Source organism: Heterocephalus glaber, unplaced genomic scaffold, assembly GCF_053883595.1.
Source record: "Heterocephalus glaber isolate CG9 unplaced genomic scaffold, H.glaber_assembly_v1.0 deba00001608, whole genome shotgun sequence".
NCBI classification, from domain to species: domain Eukaryota; kingdom Metazoa; phylum Chordata; class Mammalia; order Rodentia; family Bathyergidae; genus Heterocephalus; species Heterocephalus glaber.
In genome coordinates this window covers 18,873,997-18,901,391 of record NW_028258379.1, presented here as the reverse complement: position 1 = coordinate 18,901,391, position 27,395 = coordinate 18,873,997, and the positions used below count along the sequence as shown (strand labels likewise).

At 37.0% G+C, this 27,395-nt stretch overlaps 1 protein-coding gene and 1 pseudogene across 2 annotated transcripts in view; both read right to left on the bottom strand.

Moving 5' to 3' along the window:
• Positions 1-27,395, bottom strand: part of Nrxn3 (neurexin 3) — a 1,580,164-nt gene that overhangs the window by 708,309 nt on the left and 844,460 nt on the right.
• Positions 1-27,395, bottom strand: part of LOC147822777 (WW domain-binding protein 2 pseudogene) — a 147,032-nt pseudogene that overhangs the window by 51,776 nt on the left and 67,861 nt on the right. Inside the window, exon 1 of the transcript XR_015444951.1 lies at positions 1-27,395. This exon is cut by the window's left edge and continues 51,776 nt beyond it; it is cut by the window's right edge and continues 67,861 nt beyond it. The product of XR_015444951.1 is annotated as a WW domain-binding protein 2 pseudogene (transcript).

The window sequence follows — 27,395 nt, the reverse complement described above, 5'->3', positions numbered from 1 at the left end:
ACTCACAAAGGGGGAACTGATTTGAGATGGGATTTTACTCTACGTTTCTCTTAGCTATCTCAGACAACTACTTCCTAGAAGAGAAAGGTTAGAAGGCCTCTCTTCAGGCAATTTCAAAGATTCCCAAAATAACGAGGAAAGATGGTTCAATGTAGGAACAATTGTCTGGCAGTGGGAGGACATGGATTTCTGTCCTGTATCTGCCTCAACAATGTACATAATCTTGAGAAAATCACTTTGCTTCAAGAGTACTCTTCTTCTCTGTTGTATATAAAGGAAATGGGCTGAGTGACCTGTAGCATTTCATTCAGACTAAAAGGCATAATTAATTTGGACTCTGTCTTTTTCTTGTAGCTCAGGTTTGCTTACTATGAGCCCTCTCTCCTACCATCCTCTCACACACTCTTTGTCCCTACTATCAAGCTAACAGTTTATAGTGTAAGAACTTCAAGAAAAGTCTTTAAAAAAGTAGTGAAAAAATTCTCATGGAAGAATTTGGAGACTCAATAGCTTTTACCACTGCTCCTTAGCGATCTTAGTTATGTATTAATCAGACTACAGTTCACAGAGGAAGATGAGAAAACGGAACTTCTTTGCTATTCCCAAAGGACAAGCTTCAGAGGCAAGATCACCTGAGTCATTTTAGTCACCCAGAGAAAGGCCATTCAATCTGTAATACTTTTTTGACCTCATCATACTCAGAGTTTTTAGAAAAGGAAACCACAATATAAATCTCATCTGGAAAAGTGTCTTACTCACTGGTCTTGCATTAGAATGGCTTCTCTCTTCTCATTTATTCTCTCCCTCTGATTATGTTCATTTTTCCCTCAATTTCTGTGCTTTCTTTCACTTGGGTAGGTCTCCTATGGAATACAAAACCTTGTATATGCCCAGTTAAAAACTGGAAATTAAAATTACTGATTTATATTTACTAGTTGAATTTGGTTTTTCCTTTCGAAGAAGACCATTTCCCCAAGAATAGTAAAGAAATGTCACTTATCTTTGTTCACCAATAATACACTCTCAAGGGTTAAAAATAAAATGAACACTTTCAAACTTCACTCTTCTATTATGAGATCACCTGAAAATTACCATATAATTCAAGTAGTTTTAATAGTGACTTTAATATCAGTTCATTCATTTCATAAATTATTTTTATCCTGATTGATAGGCCTAAAGTATAGTACTTAACTTTCTTATACTGAAGACAAAATATTCAACTGTAGTTAATCATAAATGATGCAGACACATATAAATGCACTGAATTTAAATAATTTAACATATCCAACAAAGACATACATAACTCCTAATATTTATTATTTAATATAGTCACAATTCAAGTAAGTACTTAAGATTTCACCACAGAAAATGATTAGCGACAGATAAAGGGATAAAAGTAGGCTCCTCAAGTTTAACTAAGGACCCTCTACACTTAGGTTGAAGCCAGGCATAATCCCACAGGCAGGCAGCAAATAAAATGTCTCGTCAGCTCCTAAGACTTAATGCATTTTACCTTAAACATTTACATTAACAGATGGCCCCCAGCAGTGCTATAAACTTACTTCTGAGTTCATTTCTATGACACTTTCAACCCCATTTGTCATTATCCTTGCAGTAAAAAATGCCACAGGGGGTTTAAATCAGAACAGTACAGAGAAGGGACAAATTCCCTGAAGCGACTGGTGTCACCTACAAACATGTACTTAACCTTTGTTAAAAAAAAAAAAGGAAAGAAAGATCAATAGGAGAATTGATGATGATGAGTGGAGAAAGACCAGAATAAGAACCAACCAAAGTCACCATAGGGGCACCATAGAGGCTTCTGCTCATCATCCTGAATTTTTTTTTTTTTTGGTACTGGGGATTGAACTCCGATCTTTATGCTTGCAAGGCAGGCAGCAGAACCACTGAGCTAAATCCCCGGCCCCCCCTGAATTCTTAATGGTCTTATTTTTCTAATTTTCTGAGGACCATGAAGATGTAGGAAACAAAATACCCATGGTTTATTATAGATGGCAGGAAAGACCTATCTCAGAAGTTTTTTAAAAAGTAAATTAAAAAGGGCTGGGTATGTAACCCATTGCAAAAGTCCTGGGTTCAATCCCCAGTACAGAGGGGGCGGTGGGAGAGAAGAGAAAGAGACAGAAACAGAAACAGAAAAGAAAAATACACAAAAACATACATCCCAGTGCTGGTAGGAAAAAAGATGAAAAAATAAAAGGTAAAGCCAGTGTACCGTTTCATGTACATGACGTAAACAGCCTGGTAGAATGCTGGGAACACTGCAAGAGTTCAATAAAACTTCCCTTCATCCTTTGCTTCATTTCATAACCTAGTGTTTTTACTTGACCTTTGTTTTTGAGAATGTACAAAAACCATTGGTTCTGGCAAGCAACCTTCCCCATCCAGATTTACAGATCAGAGTTTCCACCAAATAGCTTTAGTGAAATCAAATAAGTCTTCTTCAATCTGCCAATACTCTTGACAAAGTGACTAGCGAGAGGATGGTTATTGTTATAGGAGTTTCACGGTGCTATAGAAATAAAGCTTCTGTGCCTCGGGAACACCAAGCTTAGACTTTTTTGTACAACCTCTCACACAGTGTCACTGATGGAAAATAAATGGGAATTTGTCGTCTCTTTTGAGATGCTGCTGCAAACAATGCCACCATCCATTTAAAAATGAAGAAGGCAGAAAACAAAAGTTCCATCAACATCTTTCTTCCCTCCTGTGTCAGGAATGCAAATGGCAGTGCTGTACTGTAACTACTCTGAGTCACCCCAGAAGAAAATCTCATTTATCTGAGACTAGAAGAACTTATGCCAAAGTATAAATGGCCATTATTTGGCTAATCTGTAATATTGGAAAATCATTTTTTGTTTAGCTGGATTTGAATTTTGAAATGAATTCTCCAGAAGCAAATCAGAATTTCTCTTGTTTTGTATGGCCTGTGTATTCAGTTCTTTCATCTTGGACTTCTTTCTGATTAACTTACACTAGAAAGAATCCCAGTATGTATGCTTGATGTAAAATGGATGGTGAAGTGGAAAAAGGGCTTATTTGGGAGACAAAAGATCTGAATTCTGAGTATGTTTTTATATGTTATTCAAGGCAACCCACAACTCATTCAATTTTTTTTTTTTGGTACCAGGGATCTAACTCGGGACCTTGCACTTGCCAGGCAGGCGGTGAAACCACTAAGCTAGATCCCCAGCCCCTCATTCAATTTTATATTTCTTATGCCTTCACCATGACTCTGATTGTTCCGAACTTACAGCTTCCTGGTGCCCTGAGTTGCTCTTCTAGCTACATACACACACACACACACATGTATCCACACGCCTGTGTGCAAGTGTAAGTTTGCATACATGGTAGATCAGCAAATATAAAACTGCTTACAATCTTCTCATAAGGTAGAACAAAGCAATAACTTCCTACCACACAATGTATCACTTACATGTGACAAGGCAGGCATGTAAAAGTTTGGAATTGCTTTGTCAAATAAAGTAAATTTATTTAATTCTCTTTTTTATCAGAGCTGAAGATCAAACTCAGGGCCTTGTGTGTACTAGGTAAGCGTTCTAGCTCATCCCCTGAACACATACATTTGAATGTATTTTAAAATCCCAATACAAGATATCTCCTCAAAAGGTATCTGCATGCATATATGTATAGGTATGTGTGCATATGCTTTATATGGCTATATAGATATACTCATGTATGTTATGTATATACATGTTTATATATAATATGTATACACATACACACATAGAGGTTGAATGTCCTCAATCTGAAATGCTTGGGACAAGGAGTTTGGTTTTTATCAGGCTTTGGAATACTTGTATATGCATTATGTTCATGAACCACAAGTACAAACAAAATACTTTCATATTTCATATATATTTTGTATACATAGCCTGAAGGTAATGTTATAAAATATTGTTAGTGCCCCTGCGTTTTACTGTACACGTCATATGAGGTTAGGTGCAGAATTTTTCATTTCATGGTGTCTTGTCAGCACTCAAATAGCTTCGGATTTTGAAGCATTTTGAATTTTAGGTTTTGAATTTGGGGGTTGGAAATGTTAAGTCGTATATTCCTGCTTGAACATTAAATCCAAATCTAGAGAATTTTTTTCAGCAGTGGTCAGAGACAATTTTTCCCTTGTGTCTTCTCAAGTTATTTTTTATTTTATTTTTTGTTTGTTTGTTTTTTGTACTGGAGATCGAACTCGGGACCTTGTGCTTGCGAAGCAGACAGCAGAACCACTGAGCTAAATCCCTGGCCTTATTTTTTATTATTGATAACAACCTATGGGGCAGACCATGGTATTTGGCAATAGTCATAAAAATCCTGCTTATATAATAAACGTGGACTGTTATGGAAGAGTCAGTTTGAAGTGAAGAAAACTGTCTTTTTCCCTATTTTTTGCCTGCCTCAGAACATCACTAACACCTCTGCGAGTTCAATTTTGTACCATATACTGAACTTGCTTTTGAAATCTGTCTCCTTTAGGTAGACAGGTTGGACAGATCCTTATCTTTTCTCCATTTTCATTAATGAATACTGCCTAGCACAGAATGGTGAAGTACGGTAAACGTTAATCATAAGAGACTGTAAATTAGCAGGTTTTTTTAATCCGTACACTTACACTTGCTAAGTATAGTAATTCTGAGCCTCACCTCTACCATTTACAAAGTGGGTATAAGGATGGAGAACCAACTTTTCATCACTGACTCCTCTGAAGAGTTAATGAGACAATACATTCAAAAAGCACTGGATTATAGTATTGCTATTCCCACTTATCCAATAGATTATTGTGATTGGGTAACTAGATCTTCACTAATTAGAATATCTCAGCTCTGACTGGGGAGATTTCCCAGGAGAAAAAGGCAAAACCAATATCATGACAAGAACAAAGAGGATGAGCAGGGCAGTCATTTGGTAAGATATTTGGGAACCTGTGATCCATAATTGGCCATAGACTTCCTTCTATTCATTTACAAAGCTCTTGTCAGATATAAAATTTAGGAAAATAACCATCATGATATGGTGAAAGAAAGAAAAAGAAGCTGGCTTAAAATATCAGAAGGACACAGGGACACAAGGTACATACGCATGTGAGATACGCAGAGATCTTAAAGAATGGGAGCTGAGAAAAGAGATAAGAATGTGGCATATGCTCTGGGGGAGAAGTATAGTGTGGGAATCACACCTCTACTATGTGAACCTAAACAGATTTCCTTTCATCTTTGACCCTAACTAATTAGACTTGAGCCACTCTGTACAAACTGCCATTGTTTGGGGGGGGGGGTCTCCCACAAATTAATACTCTTATAATAGGCTTCATCTGTCATAAAGCACCATATTCCACCTGGTGACTCCAGTTCAAACAAAATTCTTTATTTATATCTCTTTCATCTCTTAATATCACCTTCCACAATCTTTACATGTCTGTTTCTTCCTCGTGCTTATCCTTAGGCAAAAGATCAAATTGTCTTTGCTTCTCAGGTAAGAAAGTGAAGGATCTGAAGAGGCTTTCCCTCAGAGAAACTCATGGGATTTACAGGGGCAAGGTTCAGCTTTCCTTGCAAAACAATCCAAAATTCCCTCTTGGTGCTTACTTCTGCACCACCACCCCCAACCCCAGATCTTTCCCTGTAAGTCTCACATGGGACTGATTAGGAAAAGGTTCTATTTTTCCTTCAAGTGGTTTAATCCAAATGGCATAATGATCTCAATATACTAACAATTCTCTGTTCATGAATGATGATTCACTTTGACTTTCTGTTCCCCTCTTATATATTCTTTTTTATCACTTGGTACTTCTTCCAAAGAGTCAGACAGAGAATCATTTATATCTATCTATTATTCCTTTTAGACTATCCATGGGTAAACTTTTTCAGAAGGTTGAAACAAACAGCTGTAATGGGATATCAAAACATATATATCTGAGGATTAAAATTATCCATACCAGTTTTTATCTCATTAAGAGGTTAAATTAAGTTTTAACTTTCACATAATGATCTTCTATATCAAAGAAAATAATTCTGCTGGTTTGTCTAAATATCCTTTCCTTCATGGAAAAATCATTACTTCAGTGGTATACTTATATTTTCAGTTACTATTTTATAATGGAGAAAGGGATATTTTAAGGTAGGTACAATACTCTAAGGTTTTGGGGGGCTTTTTGGTACCTGGGATCAAACTCGGGTCCTTGTACTTGTAGAGCAGGCAGCACCACTGAGCTAAATCTCTGGCCCTCTGAGAGGTTTTTATATAGTCTAAAATTTTATAAACAACTTCATTTTCTAGACCTCCAGATTCTATTCTCCCTTACTGGCTTGCTTCGCAGTGGTACAGAATTGCCTGCTATTTTAGCTAGAGTGACTGTCTATAGCCAAAGACATCCTCAACAAGAAAGAGAACACAAAACTAAATAAAGGAACCAGGAACCAGAAGTGTGTTGGGAAGAGAATGTTTTTTGCTTCTCAGTAACACAACTGCCTCCACAAGAAGTATGGGAATACTGGTTTGCTTTTGTTGTTAAAAGAAACAACATTGACTCAAGGACAAATGTAGGCCACGAATCATACATACTGGTGACAAAAAAGAAGTGTGGTTCTTTTTCATCACCTCTATGGATCCCTACAAGAATCATGAGCTAATAGAATGTAGGATCTGGAGGGGGCCTTATCCATTATCCACTGAAGTCTTCTCCCTTTATAGGTGTTGGAAGTGAGGAAATTATTTACCTAACATGTAGCAGTGCTGAAAAAAAAACTCAAATTCTTTCAAGTATTCCCAGAAATGGCCATACATTCGTTAGAAATTTATGTGTAGCTATAAATAAAATTATATCCAAGGGTGTTTTTAATCTGACAAAACTATAAATTACCTGGCAGGGGCAAACATTAACAATCAGAGCCAAGTTGTTACTGTATTTAATGAACTGAATAATGCCTTATTTGACCACCTCTTGCTCTCCTACTCGTTTAGAAAAATGTATGTATTGAAACAAGCTTCATCTTATGTATTCCCTCATACATGGATCAGCAGTTAAAATAAAATGGTTTGGGTATCATTTTGCATTAGGGTTCTAAAAAATTTGTAGAGAAAGCTTTAATGAATTTTTAATCATAGAAGTCACTAAACAGTATTTATAATGGAAAGAGACCTCTATCATTCACTTTCGGTAGAATATTAGAAAACATAGTGTTTACCCCCATGGATTAGCTGCCAAAGTCTGACTTCTCATTGATTATTATGTATACACTTTATTCTGTCTTGGAAGCTATCCTGGCCAATAGCTTACCTTGAGTGGCCAAATGTTTAGAAAAAAAGAAAAACTTTATGGTTTGTTGACCTCTTTGACCTCTAACATTTGATTCTATGCTGAGAGCCTCTGATTCTAAGAGCAGCAACCAAAAGTTTTGGGCATTTTCAAGTGTCATTTTGTACCAAAGCATATCAAGAGGGAAAATATTTTAGCTTTATTATGTTGCCATATCAGCCAATTGAATAACCATCTTTATTTTGTAAAAAGCTTTATTGGAATGTCAACATAACTCTTCATATATTTTTAATAGCTCTCTCATGCTAGCATTTTTTTCCATGTATAAAACAACTCAAATTAAATAGAAAGCCCCTTTCCCAGCCCTAATAAACCCTACTAGATATTGCCAAACAATAGGTCTAAGGTCTCTCTCACACATTTATTTTCATTCTTTTGCCTGAATATAATGCAAAAACAACAAAACCCTACTATACAGTGCTACAGATTAATAAGTTATCACAGTTAATGCCCTATCAAGTTATAGGAAATTTGTCTCACATTATATCAACAATTATAAGGGGCTGAGTTACAAAATAACTAATATGTCTAGTTCTGTAAGACATTTTCTTTCAGCTTAATTTTTAACTTTATGTCTCTATCATCTCTCCTATGACTACCAAAAGGGCCCATGATGATGCGAAGCACTCTTTTTTAGCAGACCCAAGTGGAAACAGAAAGCTAATGAGTATTTCTGACAATGGAATTAATGATGATAATTTCTCACATCAATAAGGGAAGGAAATAAAAACTTCAACTACAGAAGAGTTTAAAGAAATAGAAAAAAGTCACTTACTGGGTCATACAGAGCAATGTGTACGTGGCCATTCAACTAGTACTTCAAGCTATATGACTGAGACTACACACATTTGGTGCTTTTCTTTCTATTTACTGAACCCTTAAGAGGAAGAGCAGAATATATTCTTTTCTAAGGCATGAAGGAATCCAGTTCTTATCATCTGCTGGAAGATTGGTAATGATCTGAAGAAATTTCTCATTATGCTTAAAAAGATAATTCAAACAAGGTAATAGACCTCCTTTAGTTACTCGTTTTGTTTTTTTTTAAAGAGTTTCTTTCAGACTTTATTCCTTCAGTATTACTAGAGAAGTGAAGTACAAGAAGGAAATTGTTTAGGAAGGACAACATTCAACATTAATCTCTTTTCAAACAGAGAGATTCCAGTCTTTTTAATACAATAGATATAATTTCATGTGCATGGACATACTTGAAGGCCAACTATATGCCAGGCAATGTGCTAGAGATGAGCTGGAAATAGACAATTCTGCTTTGCTTTGTGGCAGGAACCACGATAAAGCTGATTATATACCTTCTCAGCAGACCCTGTAATTCAGGCTTTCTGATGTTTGTTTCATGCTATTTAGAGCTGTCTGTCAGTCTGAAAGATGATCCCAATCATCCCAGCATCCTGGTACTCATGGCTTTGTGTCATTCTCTCCCCTTAAATGTGTGCTCGACTTATTGACCCATTTCTAAGGGACGGATAGGATACAGCAGTACAGATGGGTGCTTACGTACAGGACTCTGTCTCTCTGTCTCTCTGTCTCCATTGGTGTCTGTCTCTGTGTCTCTGTCTCTTTCTCCCTCTCCTCCCTCTTTAAAAAAAGACAACTATCATCATTCTGAAAGCTGATAAAGAGGCCTATTTGGGAAGGAAGCAATGTCTCTGGCCAACAGTCTGCAAGGGCCTATGTTCTGCTATCTGCTACAGGAATCACTTCAGAAGTAGAGCCATTCCAATAGTGAGCCTTGAGATGCCTAAAAGCCTGACCTTGGTCTTTGCCTTTTGAGAAACCCAGCTGAGCCACACCTGGATTCCTGACCTGCAGACACTGTGAGATAATGCATTCTTGGTGTTTAAGCTATTAAGTTTCAGAGTATATCTTGGGGCAGCAACAGATAACTAAATAAAAAAAAATTTCCTCCTCCCTAGTCATCATAATCTATGAAGCCACTCCACAAACAAGAAAAAATCAGAAGTTGGGAATCAAGAGTCAAGTGATGGATTAGATTAGACAATATGATCACTACCAGCACTTGACTCTGGCAGAGGCTGCTAGGTCTTCCTCATCTTGCCATAAGACAATACTCTAACCCATGAGTTTGGCTTTCATCACAAAGCTGGAAGAGGAAGTTAAAGGGACCCTGCAGGCCAAGTCTTCCATATTGATCATGTCTCAGCTAACACTGTGATAGCTCAGTCTGGCAAAGGGCCAATGCCATCTAATCTGCTGTGTTCTATTTCTCTCATAAATTAGTTAAGTCCTGGGAAGGACATCCACTTCATTTTCCTCTCCTGCCTCCCCCTCTGCCATGCACATTGAACGCCAGTAATGGCTCTTTGTACAGCTACCTGCAATAGACGCTGCAGTCCTATTCCTCTTTGCAAGTAAGTCTGGAAAGAAGGCCATCAAACAGCATGCATTTGGCTTCAGCTCATGTTTGAGCATTGCAGGAAGAAAAGTGAAAAATATGTTTTGTCAGAGAGTTAGACAAAAAGAAGGATTTAATTAAAGATTTGAAACATACACTATTGGAACCAATTAACAAGAAATCAGAGAAGGAAGGACGGTGATAACAGCAGTCTACAAAGACAAAATTGTAGATGAGAGAGAAGAAATCCCAACCACATTCTTATGAACCAAAAAATTAAAAATTCAGCAAATTAAAACAAATTAAAAATTAGCAAAAAACGCACCTATTTTATATCATCTTAAATAATATCTATCCCTATCCATTGTCAAAATTCTACTGCTCTCAAGAAGTTTACAGTCTAACTAGGAAATCATGACATCTAAGTCATGAACACAAATAGGTCAAACAGTGCGACAATAGTGCATCAAAACTCAAGATCTACTTAAGAATCAGTCCTTTGGTCCTTATCCACCAGCTCTCCTTTACAGTCTCTCTTCAACAAGGAAATTCTTCTATTCTGTAAAAGCCTGCTGATGAACTGAAATGGGTATACTTTATATGTGAGGAACCTGAATCAAAGAATAAAAAGAAAATACATAAAATCACAAAGCAAATGAAGTAAGAAATGTTAAGTTCAGACACTACTTGACTTTCAATTTTCCTCATAACAAAGCTCATCAAAATACAATCACAGAGCTTATGAAATAATAAATAAATGAGTAAATAATAGATAAGTAAATAAATAAATGAACAAATGAATACTAATAGATCCTTTGAGGCTGGAAGAAGCCTGCCTACTTTGGCTTGCAAACTCCAGTCAAATGATCAAATAGCAGAGGCTACAGTGTGCCCAAGGAAGGCCTGATCTTTTCCTGACTGTTTGAGATCACTTAGAAATCAATGCAGTCTTTTCTGCTACCTGCTTATTTTCTCTCCAGTCAAGCAAAACCAGGGGCTTATCTCCCTCAGAGATCAACATAATGAGCTATGCCACAGATATGCTTGCCTGTCAGACTCATAAACACAAGAAGCTATGCCAGTAGCAATGGAAGAGGAGCCCTGTTTCATTCAGTTCATGGATTACAGACTACAACATCCATCAGCATAAAAACAAACAGCTCCAAGCCCTGTCCTTGGAGCCTGGCCTAACAGACTGGAGGAAGGTGACAAAGAAATAGATTCCTAAGGGATGGTCAGGTTCCTTTTCATAACAAGAAGTAGCCAAATAGAGCTGAATAGGACCCTGGTATAAAAAGAAGAGGCCCCCTTCCTGACTGAGATGAATGCTCTTAAAACATTTGTCTATATTCCCAGGATCTGATACTGGCTGTGGTTGCTAGGTCTTCAGACTCATGCTGGCTACAATCCTCTGCACCAGGCATTTCTGTCAAACTTTAACTCTTTAACTAAGTTCATTTCTATTGGAATTGATTAATTGGATAAATATAAATGTTATAAGGTTATATATGTTAGCTTATTAAAACACATTATCACTTTGATAACTATAATTATCATCTGAAATACCTTGGATATATATTATAATTTTTATTTTGCAGATGAGAAGACAATTCTAAAAAATCTTTAACTGCAAGATTGTACAGCTATTTAATAGCATATTAAAATAACTCATTTTTCCTCTTCCTACTCCACTTTATTGTTTTAGTGGTCGATTATTCATTACATATCTACTGTGTGGAAGGGAATGTATAAAACAATGTGAAAAATACAGATCATCCAGAAAGTCTTATTTTATTTGACAAAAGCATCTAGTATTGACTATGTACCAGATAGTTTTGTATGCATCATGTAGAAATTTAATCTTCGTATAAAACTTTCTTAGAATGTGGCTACTGAAGCACAGAGAAGTTAAGAATTTGTCCAAGTTCACAGAGCTAGTAAGTAGCAAAAATGGAATCTGAATACCAGTAGTCTAGCTGGAGAAAATGTTCTCTTAACACTGTACATTAGATTAGTATTTGTGGATCCAAGGGAATGAATAGTAATAGCAATGTGCAGAGAGAAAAGAACAGGTGAAAATAGAGCCCATCAATATATTCCTGGTTTAACTTTCAAAGAAAGATGAGGAATAATTGCCAAAGAAAGGAACTAAGAGGAAAACACTTGTTAATGCTGTTTGTATTGCAAAGACATTTCCAGCTTCGTTAAGCACCTAAACCACCTAACATTGGCTCTGGTAACCTCTATCACATAGATAAACTAGGACTCCCATTCAATATTGATTTAAATCACACTCAGCAGGAGGAAAATGCTGATTTAATCTGCAGCTTTCTTACAGAGGCCAACGCAATGCCTGTAAGAAGAATAAATGCCAATTTGTCTCTAAGATACACATCTGTAGCAAGTTTCTATGGGAAATAGTTAAAGGCATGTTTATGTTTTTTGCATTCTAAAACCTATGTATAGAATTAACACTTGGGATCCCTGCAGTTGTTTTATACTTCAATAGCTCTCCAGATAAAGGGGAAAAAATGGGTTGATTGCAGCTAGCATGACTTTTAGCTTAGAAAACAACATATAGCTGCATCATAGAGAGATGTCCGTGTACACAGACCTTATTGGGAAACAAGAGAAAAAGAAAGGAGGGTGGTCATCTTAGTCACACTGCCAATGAATGGCACCACTACAACAAACTCTTCAATACAGTGATAGTAATGAGCATTGTATAATCCTTTAAAATAACTAAGCATTTCCATGTGAATTTTCCCCACTCAAAGAAATTCTCAGAACTGCCCTATTATGTAAGCATAAATACCAGCCAAGTCACACTGGTTGACATATTCAAGTTTATAAGCAATTCTGTATTATAAGTAAGACTTACTATACATTTTAAAACAACAGAAACTATATTGTCTCCATTACATTATACCCTAGCGTTATTTTTTATTTTAATGTAATACAAATAGATACTAATGAAGAAAATGCAAAAAAAGTACTCTTCTTTTATGAAAAAAATAAAATTTTATGGCATTACTTTTTTATGTAGCACAAACCATTCAATATTTGGTCAAGTCTCAGAAGTTTAAGAGCTGTTCAGTGATTTAAATAACAGCAACAACAACAGTAACAATGACAGCAGCCTCTGCAGTCAGGATTATTTTACTCAGAAGTCAAAAATCCGGAAGGTTTTGGACAATACCAGGACACCACTGATAATGACCTTAATAAGGGTACAGAAAAGGCCTGTGTAAGTGTCTCCTCATTAGAATCTCAAGGTCTGACCATGTGTCTAAACTGGCTGGTAGAAGAGTGCATTGGTAGCTGTGTTATGGATGATATCACCTTCATGGACATTCGTACACATCAGAGAAATGTTTTCCCCTCATAGTCTGCATTGGGCCTGAATGATTTAAAAAAGAAATAGTGGACTACAAGCCCTTCAAGAAGAGAACTAACCCATGTCTGAAATATCAACAGAGTTCGTCTCCAACAAATGGTAATCAACATTCTGTGAAGATTTTCTGAAATCAGAAAGAATATTATAGACAGTAATTTTATAATCTCTACTGTCAATCCATTAATAAATGCATTTCTACATACATCTACTCATCAAATAATGCTTTCACTGACTATTAATCCCATTACTGGGCCAACTGCTAATAAACATATGGGAACAAGAACTCGTTTATCTTTTTGTGGCCTTAAAAAATATTCTTTTCCCCACTCAATTGGAAGAGTTGAGCTCTGTGCCAGTCAATACTGAACAATACAACAGAGAAGCCATCAGAAACATACTTATAGATATTTAATAGATATTTTAAAACTTGACTGTCCTCCAAAAGCTCATGTGTTGAAAAATTATTCCATTATCCTATAGAACTGTTGGGAATTGCTGGAAACTTTAGGAAGTGGGACAAAGTGGGAGGAAGTTAGTTTATTGGGGATCACCATGAAGTAAGAGCCTTCTCCAGCATGTACTCCTGCCATGATGCACTGTGCTGCCTCAGGCCCAATCCAAGAAGACCAAGCAACTGTGTACTGAAATCTCTACAACTGTGAGCCAAAATAAATCCTTTCCTTTTATTAAGTGGATTTTTCTCAGATATTTTGCCTCAGTGACAGAAAACTAACACAATAGCATTTTCAAGGTGTGTGTGTGTGTGTGTGTGTGTGTGTGTGTGTGTATTTTTTTTTTCCTTTTGGTACCAGGAATCGAACTCTGGTCCTCGCACTTGTGCAGTAGGTGGCAAAACCACTGAGCTATATCCCTGGCCCAAGGTGTATATTTTTTGAAGATTCTCAAGTCCTCTCTTGGAGCAAATAAACCAGTTTAGAATGAGATTGATCTGAGATGTTCTAGAGCAACAGAAATTCCTACAAATAGCCCCAGTATACTATCACTATATTATCACATTCAACCTCTGTTATGTTTTTCACCATATCCCAGAAACTCCCAAAGAATTCTGCTCACCATCAAATGGATGTTGGAAAAAATTTTGTGAATAATCATGATTTATTTATTTCCAGGACATGTCCTACATTTTCCCAAACTAAATGTATATGTGGTAGTAGCTGGAATAATTGCTCTTATTTCCTTATCTCAAATGGGTTCAGTTTTGTGATTTCTTTTTTAATTTTGTCTAAGTTTTGTTTTGTGATTTTTTTTCTCATTTTGTCTGAGTTCTGGTAAACTTGTTTCCCCTGTCAGAAAATACAGAGATAAAAAAGTAGGAGTGATATTTAGGAATGAAATAATAGCAAGAAAAGGTCAAATATTTTAACTCCAGTTATCTTGATTATGTGCAAATGTAATAAAGAAAAGGAAAAGAGCCAGGGATTTAGCTCAGTGGGACCACAAGCGCAAGGTCCTGAGTTCAATCCCTGGCACAAAAAAAAAAAAAGAAAAGGAAAAACAGTAAATATACATGGGGAGTGAAATACAGAACTATTAAGAAAACACTGCCTATGAGAGAAGATTGGCAGAGTCCAAAAGACAGTGAGGTTCTCTAATTACCTGAGGCTATCAAACATCCTGAAGCTCTAATCTGTTTCTTTCCACAAATGCAGGTGACAAAGAGTGGGTTCAGTGAAAAGCAGTGATTTCATCATCCGGTATTGAGAGTGTTCCTACATTTTTAATGTCTTTACTCTTCCTTCCTGTTTTAGTAGACAGAAACACTATTCGTTCCTTTGCACAGTCTAAAGACTGTTTCACAACAGAATCATATTGAGTTGAGTTTGTTCTACTATCAAGGATATTATGTAAACTCACAGTCAAATTATGAAGGTATGGGATGCCTCGTGTTATCCAGAACAAACACAGTAGATTGTACCTAATGAGATGACCAAGAAGAAGGTCATCATATCCTTCCTAATTTGGTGTGGCAATGGATTCCTAAATGAATGAAAACCAACAAAATCCTAAATATAGAGCAAAGCACAAGATAAAGAAAAGGAAAGTAATGTATACAAAAATGAAGCCACTTGATGGCCATAACCTGCTTGCCATGAACCATTCTCTTCTAAATAAGCATACTGTTCTTCTCTTACATCACATTCATCCATGATCATCCCAAACTCAGGTCCAGAAGAAGTCCTAAGGATCCATGTCCTGGGACCACTGTCTTACATTATAAAACTGCTATAAATCTATCACATTGTTGGGGGTGGAAGTAAAATACTATCATAGTTAGAAATTAGTATCTAATCTTAAATGATCATAATATATCACAATACACTCATCAAGGCCAGATATTGGAATTTAAATGTCACTTTCAGAGACATTTAGTGCAAGTTTTAATGGCCACAGAATAAATACATGAAAAGTAGCAAGGTCACACCTTTATAATTTATCAGAAAAGTGATATTGTTTTTGATCTTCCTTTATAAAATTTCAACTTCTCCAAATCCTTATCCTTTCCCCTACATTTTTGTACCACTTGGCACTCTAATAAATCATATAAATTATTTATTTTGTGAATAATTCTCAAGCCCCTTTGCACCTGAAAAATTTTTAACATACCGCTTTTTGTCTATGTTGTTCAGCCCAGTAAATAGTTATTTAATAAATCAGTAAATGAATGAATGAATATCTTCAGACCCAGTAGGTGCGGGCCTAGTATTAAAATTATAGTGCTAAATCGTTTTTGGCAAAAGGAAAAGATAAGGAGACAGAGAGGAGAAGAAGAAATAAATAAGCCAGTGACAGGAGAATTGGTCAGGCCTACAAACATGACTTCTAGTCTTTGCCCCAGCATTTCCCTCTTCCATTCTCTTGATGCCTGGTCTTCTCATACCTTTAATACTTTCATTTTTAGGCAACAGTCTACCAAAATTAGCTCAGAGCCCTGGAAGGTGCATGTACATTTTTACCTCTATTTATCCTTGCCTAATCAGCTGGAACCACATCATTTAAAATGATTCCATGTTAGAATCTCTAGAAAACAAGGAAACATCTCACTTGCTCATATTAACGTGCTAATCAACTTAAAGGTATTGGGAATCTATACTGCATAAGACTGTTCCTGATCCAACTTCTCCACATTCCTTCCCTCAAATGTTCCACTAACTTGAAAGGAATCCAGATAAAATGGGTAAAATCCAATCATTCTTCAATGGAGTATGTTTATTTGGACTCCTATCCACTCCACATATGTATTCTCTGAATATTATTAAACTATATATTTATTAGATTGCACTATTCTTTTTTTTTTTGAGTTTCATTTTAAATGACCCAAGCTGATTAATACGACAACTACAATGCAAATAAAACACACAAAATAAAACATCTTGTACCCTCAGGAAATTAAATGTTAAAATACTATGTTAATTCAACCAACAAGTGGAGACTTTAAATGTGAAGAAATTTTAAAAAATCAAATTTATGCTTCCCACTGTCCTCATAACAGCCAGGCTGCATATGTACATGTTATGAAGACATAAATATAAGGTAGCAGGCATGGTCTAGAGAATTAAGTTGGAAACTTGGAAACTGGTGTTTCTGTTCACTCAGTGTGACCTCGATCAAATATCATCAACAGTGAGGGTCTCTGTCCTCCCCTCTCCTCAAGGATTTTGTTTTTTGTTTTTGTTTTGCTTTTGGTGCGGGATAACATTTTACTAAGTTATTATGGAAGTTAGAAACTATTTTATCCAACGGTTTTACCATTAAGCATCTTTCTTTTATGGTAAAACTACTTCCCACGAGATTAAATGGAATTTACATGTTATAATTAGTTCACCTTATGCCAAGAGAAAATTTGTTTTCTGATAAAATTATAGAAAGAGACGAGACAGATAAGAGATAACTTCTGGTACTGTATTTCAAGAACCATAGATTGTTTTCCAAGTCTTTGTTCTCCTTTGAGTTCTGTAAGGGAAAGTAGTAAGGTGGCTAAAAAGGATAAGGATTTTCAGAATGTTTAATCATATTTGAGTAGTTTCCAATTCTTCAATATATTCACAGCCTTAGGTCTATTCTCTGAACATTCTCTTTTGACACTTTGGCCTACCTTCCTTAAACAAGAGCTAGAATTCATCATCAGTAGGAAAATTTTTTTGTCCTTTCATATTATGGGTTTAATCATATACCTCACAAAGTATTCAGATTCCAGATTTCTAACTCCAACTACCTAATAATATAACCTTATTTGGAAATAGAGCTTTACAGAGTAAGAAATTTAAAATGAGGCCATCAATCTAGCACCAAGTCCAAGATGACTGGTGTCCTTATAAGAAGGGCAATTTTAGATACAAAATGCACACAGGGAGAAGGTCATGAGAAAGTCAGAGCTGAGCTCAAGGTGAATCATTTGCAAGCCAAGGAAGGGCAAGGATGTCCTAAACACACTAGTAGAGAAGAAAGAATGAAAGAAATTGTTTTTCACAGTCCTTGAATGGGACAACCCTGCCACAACTTTGATGACAAACTTTCAGCCTCCGAGAAAATATATTTCTGTTGTTCAAGCCACCTGGGTGGCAGTACTTTGTCACAGCAGCCCTCGCAAACTAATACATCTCACCTTCACTTTTATGCCCTTGCTTCTCATAAAAATTCAAATTCTCTGGCCAATACTCTGGGGTCTCCCTATCTGAATTTCCTCAGTTTTCTGTTTTATGTCTTATAAATTACCCCTTAAATTCTAGTAACTTTGATTTTTCCAAGTATATTCTATTCTCCTATGAACTCTGGTAATAGGTACACATTTGCTCTATCTGCCTTTGTTTTTTATTAACCTGGTACAATCTTACCCAACTTTTAAAATTAAATCAAATGCTACCCTTTGAAATATAGCCAGACTATGAGGGACTCAGACATAAAAAACATAATCCTGAAAAAAAGAAGCAAGATATGGGACCATGCAAAAATCATCGTAAGTAAATGGAATGAACTATATAAAAGAGCATTTCTGCACAAGTGCAAGGACCCGAGTTCAATCCCCGGTACCAAAAAAAAAAAAAAAAAAAGAGCATGTACTCAGTTCTCTAGATGTACATTATGCCAGCTGATACTGAAAAATCAACTTGATTGATTGGATTAAGGTAACCTCATTAAGGTCCCTTGCAGAGTTTACAGCTGAATGGCCTATTAGAAGATGAAGCCTAGGTAGAGGAATGAGGTCATGGGGGCTGTAGCATTAGGGACTATATGTGGTCCATGGGCCCTTCATCTTCAGCTCTTTCCAACAGCTCTGCATCCCATTTACCATAAATAGAGCAGCCTTCCTCTACCATACCCCTCCTCCATAATGTCTTTGCCTTGGAGCCAGCCAATGCTGGACTGAACCCTCTGAAATCATCAGTGAAAAATAAATCTCTCCTCCTTTGAACTGTGTGTGCCAGGTATTTTGTTCCAGCAATGCAAAACTGATTAATACACAAACATATGTATATAAATGTATATATGAAAAGTCTGAAGTATCCATATCAAACTCAAAATAATAACTTTTTTGGGCTTTGGAAGAAAAAGATCTGACTGAGGGAATAATACATAAGGTGGATTTAACTTTATCATTTTTAGAAAAGAAAAAATATATCTATGTATTACTTTTTTAATTTAGAAAAGACTGAAGGGAAGTAGGCCAAATTGTCAAGTGTTTATTTCTGGGTAATGAGAATATATTAATTAAAGATTATTATCTTCTTCATAGTTTTCAAAATTTTCTTCTGATTTTCATTGAAGCAGTAGCCAGAGTGGCCAGGATATTGAATCAACTGAATAATAGGTAAGGATAATATGGTATAGATATAAAATGGAACATTGTATGATAAAATCTTATCACTTGTTACAACATAAATAGAACTGGAGAATATTACGTTAGGTGTAATAAGCCAGGCATTATTATGGTTCATTCAGATGTGGAAGCTAAAAGAATTGATCTCATGAAAGGAGAAAGTAAAACAGTGGTCACTATGTAGGGACAGGGGGCCCCATAGGTAGACAAAGATAGGATAAAGGCCTCATTGAGCTTTATTAAGATCAATAGGGAAATTTACTAAAAGCAGTTCCTGCCTCTACCACTAAAAGCAGTTCCTGCCTTCACAGATAGACTCTGCAGTTAGGGCAATTAAAAAGCAAAGAAAGGAGAGAGAAGCTAGACTTGAGAGAGGAGCCAGGCAACATTATCATAAGAATTTATGAAGAAGAGTTAAGCACTGAGGAAGCCAGAAATGAAAGACCAGGAAAGCCAGGTCCTGTTACTCACCACTCAGAATGTAAAGGTGATAAGAGATAGCTACCTAAGGACCTTATCTAATATGTAAGACACACACACACACCTATGCATATACACACGCATATATGTTCTCCCTTTAACATCAGTATAATACTGAACCAGATACACACATGTAAACGTGTCCCCTTTACTTAATCATTAAGTAGGCTGCCCTTCCTAATAGGCCTTCCTCCTTCACTTATTCATTACAAAGGTTCAGGAGTAAACCAAATGGCCAGGAGGCCTAGGTTAGGATCAAAGACAGTCAAGGCCACAGATCAGACACAGGCAAGGGCCCACCCGGGGGATGGGAAAGACACTAGTCCTCAGTAAAGGGAGCCAAGGATAAGATCTCTGAAGCCCTCTACCACCTCATGGTAGCTGACTATCCTTGTTGCTTTCCATCTTTTCTCCCCAAATAAACCATCTTTTGTTACACTAAACTTTATCCTGTTTTTAGTTTTTTTACTGGTACTGGGTTTATGATCACTGGGAGCTGTGTTTTCATCAGAGCAGTGGCCTGGCATGACATGGCATGGTGAGCTGTCCACCCTTGGACATAACAACTAGAGTTTAGGAGAAGAAAATGAATAGAGAGGGGTTCAATGGGTAAAAAAACACACTTATAGGAATTAGTTCTGGTGTTCACAGAACAGCAAATTGATTACAATTTACAACAATTTATTATATATCTCAAAATAAGTTCAAGGGTTCCCAGGACAAAGAAATGTTAGCTAGGACCAGGGATTTAGCTCAGTGGTTTCGCTGCCTGTTGCGCAAGTGCAAGGACCCGAGTTGGAGCTCCAGTACCAAAAAAAAGAAAAAAGAAATGTTAGCTACCCTGATTTGATCATTACACCCTTTATAGAATATGGAATTACCACAATGTATGCTATAAATATTCATGATTATTATTCATCAAATAAAAACTTCAAAATAAGCCTTTTTGTGCCCAAATGTCAGAAACATTTTTTGATAATTAAATTTCAAAATTTATTTTTAAAAAGGAGAACTAAAAGATAGTAGACTTATGGGTCCAGTAAAAGAAAAGAAAGATTTAGACCAAGAAATAACTTTGGGTTCATGACCAGCTGGGGACAGCACCTTCCTCTGTGTCCCTACTCGTGTCCTTTCGGAGAATTCCGCTGTTGCGCTTCTTGGAAGGATGGATGGGACTTATTTCATCCCTAAGAAGATTGCGGTGACTTCCTGAATCTCTGTGCAGTGATACTCTGGCTGTCGAAAGGCTCCAAACTCAAACTTTCCACTGTACAAACAGTAAATTTCAAAGAAAAAAATCTCAGTGTTCATAACTTTGCTCACTAGTCTAACCAAAAATCTGGCTTGAAAAAACCTGTATGTACAGCCTGAGAGTGAGGCAGGCATAAAGTCTCTCCGTGGACGCAAAGGGATGACGCTTCAGTCTAAGCGCCTCTCTCACCCAGACAACATATAGTGCTTGTGTTAGTTCAATAAAACACTCAACATTGTGCTTTTTTTTTCCATTTTACCTATTGTGTAAAATATCATAACCATGGCTCCAAAGAAAGTTAGTAATATCAGCAGTAAAGCTAAGAGGAAAACTGAGAACCACAAAGTCAAAGAAATAAACCATTGCAGAATTTGTTGAAGTCTTAGAAAAATGAATTTATATAAGTAATTTTGGGGCATGGGAACCAATTATTTGGTTTTCCATTATTTCTTACAGGAAAAATATATTGTTATCGAACTTTTCGGTGATCAAACACAAATTTGGAACAAACTGAATTTGACAACCAAGGTATCACTGGATCCTTTATTGTTCATTGAACGGCTTTAAGAAGAGGCTTTGGATCTTCTTAAACCTGATTTTTATTAAGACTTTACCTTTACTTCCCTGCTGGTGCTGTAGTATTATGGAAGAATTTAGGCAAAAGAAGACCTAGGTTCCATCTGTGGCTGTGGCCCCTCTCTAATATCCATAATACAATTGGGTATACAGGACCGTTCTCCTCGACTCACCTGAACATGGCCAGCACCCCAGGGTCAATCTCCTGACCTTTGTCTTAAGGCCTACAACCAGAAACAGAGGGAATAACAAAGACCCCTGGAAAATTTCAAAATCCCAACCCAGGAGCACATGTACCATGACCTATAAAAACCTCTCTTCACTTGGAGTTTATTCGAGATTCGTACATATGGGCTGCATCTCATACATCTAATTGTAACAGAGTGAATTATGGGAAAGGACACATGCAGTAAACATAACTGATATGACTCGGCACCCTGTCAATCATTCTGTCAATCATCCTCTGAAAGACCCAATGGAAGACACCCAAGCCCAGCTCAATATTCCAAATTTTTAAACCCAACATATTCAGCACTTATGCCATTTTCCTTTCTGATAGCGCCAGCCCACTCACTCTGACCACAGGGTTGCCTAATTAAACTTAATTAAATTTTACTGCTTTTTTCTTACCGTTACATATCCAATTAACTCTTTGTTCATTGTGTACAAAAACCTAGAACCCTGAGCTGGGACCCCATCATCCACTCTAACGTTTTTATATTTGGCCTTGTAATTCTCTCCCAGATAAAAGCTACCCATGATTGTGAGAAGCTGATTAAGTAGTTTAAGATGACGCATGAGTTTATATAAATTGTATACAAAATATACATCTTAAGATTGAATTTAAGTGAAGAAAATTTTAGTGATATTTTTCCTGGATGAACATTTTCATTGTTTTTCAAGTCAATTGACAGAAGGACCCACTGATCCAACACGTTAAACTGTTTCGGTTGGCTCTTTCATTGTAAGACTTTAAGAGTCATCCCCCTATCTCAAGTGAACACAAATGGGTTGTTGAATTAATTCTAAAACTGTCGTGTTCTTGAGTTTTCCCCTTCTGATCAGCTTGTTCTCCAAAATGCCATCACCTTGTTGATGACATATCACTTTATCACCATGGAAATGCTTGTGCTCCTGTGGCAAAATATCTTTCAAGCAATATTTCCCAAGGGTTCTGAACTTCAAGAAGAAGGTTTTTTTAATATAAAAAGGAGAATAATTGTCAAGTCATTGTTTGTTTAACCTCTTTACCTGTAAAGGATAACTACATTTGGGCAACTTTTCTTTCAAGAATATATAAATTCTAAACAAAAGAATTCTATATTTGGTAGCTGGGAGTTTAATTTGTCATTTAAACCTAACATCTATTCAATAGAGACAAGCCATATGCTAATGTACATCTTTAGTCAAAAACACACCAACAGTTTGATTCCTCATTTTTCACAAAATCTAAAGATAAACTCTGTTAAAATTCACGTAAATTATCATCTAATCCTCCCCACCTTTCTCAAAATATGTACTCTACAAATTATTGCCTTTAAGAGAGTAATTTCAGGTTGTTCATCTTAGAATTATTGCCACCAATTGCTATTATGGTAAAACCAATTTTCCCTGAAAGAATTCACAAAACCCAGATACTCAAGGTTTTTGTTTAGTATTTTCTTTTTTTTTGCACACAAAAATTTTTTTGAATAGAACTGAGAAATAAAACAGGTAAAGGTTATGAACACTTTGATTACTCTAATTACACCTAAAAGGAAAACAAGGCCCTTGTCTGGATAGTAGAGGTATAAATAATTAACAAGGGAAAGGAAGGAAGATAAAAAAGCAGTAAACCATTGTCAATTGATCTCCATGACCACCAGGGAAGCAGGTTGTGCCCTGAGAAAAATTAGCAACCATTGCTATTTTTCCCCCAATCCTAAGAAGCAAATCTCCCCTCTCTTTGGCCCTTGGTCTTATAAGTCATTCTGAAGCAGTTTTTAAATGTGTTAATACCATTCTAGGGGGTTCTAAGGCAGTAAAGAAGAAATTCCTGGAAACTTTGCCATTGTGCTGTTTTTGGCAAAAGACTGAATTGTGAATGTTCACAGTCTTAAGGGCAGTCACAGAGAAAGCTTTGTAAATGTTTTAATTACAATTTCTCCTCACTGAATTGAACCCATTGAGCATAATGAAAGAAAGAAAAGGTGTAGGTGTAGAGGGAGGAACAAGCATGGAAGGGAACTGGCAAGAGATTTCAGCCTGGCCCCTGCAGGAACCAGCTGCTTGCTGCTCCTAGCAATGAAAGTCTTTGCATGTAATTAATTCCAGGGATCAAAAGCCTGCCTTGTTTTTTTGCAGGTAATGGGGAAGTAGTGCTCCTGATAGGGACCCCTTGAAGATACCAAATAGCCAGTGGCTAAATCAAGCAATTTAAAAATTATGGACATTTTGCTAAATAAATGAGCATGCTTAGGTAGTGACAAAAAGGATTTCCAAACAGTTCCCTGGTTATTTATTTGCTTCTGTGTTTCACCTCAGGACACAGAACACTCAGAGAGTGGATCTGGGGTTTCTGGGTGAGGCATGATAGATTAGCTCTGGTAAAAAGAAACAACAGCTATTATTCTTTCTGCCTACCCTGGCACCAGGCATGCTGTGTGGGTACAGGAACATAGGAATGAGGCAGGGATGGGGAGAGGCAGTCCTCATCCCTCTCTTAAGGTGATACCGACAGTTGGAACAAGGACATGGACAACTAACAGATAACCCAGATTGGTTGGCAAAGAAAAACATGAGTAATTCCAGGTAACATAGATCTTGTCATAGGAATTTGATGTTCTCTAGAAAGCAGGATGGACAAGTTTGTACAATGCTATTTAGGTGTTATTCCCACTGCACAGCTTTGCACTGAAGTTTGAAGAAAAAGTAAATTGCTAGGCATGTCTCTCCTTGGCCAACACCAGCCTTGCAAATCTTCCCCTGAGCCTTGCTCCCTATGTTTCAGCTGTGCTGCCTTCATTCACACTACACCCTCATCAATTCACTCATGCCAGAGTCCTTCACACACACAGTCTCTGTAAGTGTGATACTCTTCCCTCCAGTAGACTCTGCTTACCTTTCTGTCTCTGATCTCAGTCACTTCCTCAGATAAGTTTTTCTTGATTCTCTAGATTCTGCCTAACCTCTACACTGGGCAGCTCCTCCAAGGTCTATCACACTGTAGCACTCATTACTACTGCAAATGAACCCTTGTTTGTGACAGTATTTGATTAATGGGTGTCTCTCTTTCTCTCTCTAGAACAGATATTCCACATGAACAAAGACAGTACCTCTTTTGATGCACTGTCATATCCTCACTGCTTAGCACATAGAATGTACTTACTACATTCTTATGAAATGAATAAATAAATTAGGAAGCACTTCTGAGCTCCAAACCACTTCTAAATTTCCAGTCTCTGAAAAAAGGAGAATTAGCTCTATATGGGAGCCACAAAGTATATACCTGAGTGACCATTATGAATTATTTAACCCTATGATGGATACTGGTACAGACAGGCAAACAAGGGCACACATGTCACAGAAAATAGCATATAATCATCAGTGCACAGGGAGCACTGACTTGATGCCTGATTCTCTATGAGAAGTAACAGCATGGTCCTGGCCCCTACTTTTCTAGAAGAGCCATAGCAATAACTATAATCCAACACACACATAGAGATATGGAGACTGTGTTGGAGGAGGTCTGTGAAAAAAAGAGCAAGGAGGAATTTTTATCCTATTTGAACCTGAGAGTGAGAACTCAATCTTAGCTTTATAGGAAACTGAGGCATAAAGAGGGTAAGCAACCTACACTTCTCAAATTAACACGTTGTTGCCCTGGAACTCAAAAGTGGGTTTTTCAAATTTTGAAACTACTTTTGGGGGTCAAATTTCCTAACACTTTATGCTAAAAAGAGCCTAGAGTATTTTGGCTACATGAACAATGCAGAAGAAACTTTACCACTCACCAATCATTAGAATAAAGATGGAGGTGGAAAACCAATATCCCAACATTGGCTAATTTCCACAAACAGTTAAGGGCATGTACCACAGGGCCGGGGCTGGGCTACTCTGGAGATAAATACACATGGACACAGAACTTATCCTCGAGTGTTTAGAAAGCGATGATCCACCAGGGAAAGAAGTTTAAATGCAATGAAATCAGAGTTCTTACAGACAGTGCCTACTGTTAAATCCCTTCTCTCCTTTCAAGGCTATTTGGCTTTGGCTTTTGAGATCCTGCTGAAGATTCCTCCAATAGAACTTTTGGGCCTTTGATCTACCTCAGGAGAACACCAAAAGCCATTTTTGCCCTGGCAAAAATTCAAACACCCTGGTTCCACATAGTCTGGGGGATATTTCAAATCTGTTGCTTAGTGCATTTAGCTTTCTCAACAGCAAGACAGTTGGCCCCCAGGGTGGAATCTGTGGGTTCATTGAGAAATAACCCATGTATGACCTCTGTGTTTCCTAAACTCTCCAAGCCAAAGTCAGAGGCAAGACAGTTTACTGATATTTGAAAGGAAACTGAGAGGTACACAAAAGTGGTATGTGACTGGACAGGTGAGATTTAGAATAAGGAAGCACCTGGTTTTAAATATCTCCCTCTGTTTATGTCAAGAATGTCAGGCTAATTACTCACATTCTTTTTACTTCCCCCTCTCCCTATATTGCTTAGTGTCCAGCTGAAATTGTAAGAATTGACAACATTAAAACCAAAGGATGGTTGTCTTGTAACTTGAGTCAAAAAGGACAAAAAGCTGACCTGAGGGTAAAGCTCCTTGAAAATACAAAAAAACAGAATAAATAACTGGACACCTATTTGGACCCACAGAGAAGCAGAGCAAGTATCTACCTACAGGTCTTGTTTGAACAGAAACAAAGTTATTATCAGAGCACCCTGTCCTCACTGGTTTGATCTATTAGGAATGAAATGAAGAATGGACAACGATGCTACATTAAGACCAGAGGAGCACAAATGAGAAATACCATTTACTTTTGAAGTTTCCTGGAGGCCGGACCTGGGAGGGATACCTTGCAGTACTCGGGGCTATTTTCTTTCCTACCATGATAATTATGACAATGGAACCACTATGACAATGGATATTTTCATGTCTTGAATCAAATAATCTTGGAATTTGGAAGAACCTCAGAGGCTTCTCAAGGTTAAAATCCCTCTTAGTGCAAGAATAACTCATTTCAATATCTAAGAAAAATACCCCAAGCACTCTCTTTCCTCTCAGCAAATCAGTCTTCTCCAAACACACATTATTTCCCTCCCAGGCCTGTAATCCATTGTCTATTGTTCCACTTTTATGGCCCTCCAATTTTACCCCTTGACCTGCTGAAGCTTGCCTGGCATTCTTCAATGCTATGCCAACACAGACCCTCCTTCCCCACTCCTGTTCCTGGACTCTGGTATTATTGGAGGAACGCTCATAGCTATGCTGGTCATTACTACTTAATAGTTGCCAACTTTCGGGTGAACCTCAACAATCTTTTCATTCGCCCCATTAAATTTTGTACAGCAGCTCTTCCACATGTGTCTCTATTTTCTGTTCAGCGTATGCCTCTCTACTAACCTCTCCTTTCTACTACTTCAGAGAAAATGTAGAATCATCAGCCATAAGCTCCCTCAATTTTCCTCTCTGCTACCTCCAAAGATTCATATTTTTACCCGTCTAGAAGGAAAAAATTTCTCAGCTGCTGTAATTCTTATCTCTCCATTTTTATGCCTCATTCTTTACCTTCCCTCATCAAATATAACTCTTCTCATCTCAATCTCAATATATTGCCAATTCCACACCCTCAGAACAAAAAAGGGAAAAAAAATTTTTTTTAACCTTGCTTTATCCTTGGAACACAATGACTTCCTTCCCTTTACTGACAAACACTGAAAGAGCAGTCTCTATTCACTCCATTCATTGACCCCCTATTCACTGACTAGGGCATAGCAACCTGGATTCTTTTGCCAATATTCTTCCTTTAAGAGCCCCTCAGAGGTTACCAGATGCCTCTCCCTTTTAAACCCAAGGGACTGTAGAAAATATTTAAACCTTAGAAAATATCAAAATTGGTACTTATCATTGAACATCTCTCCCTTTT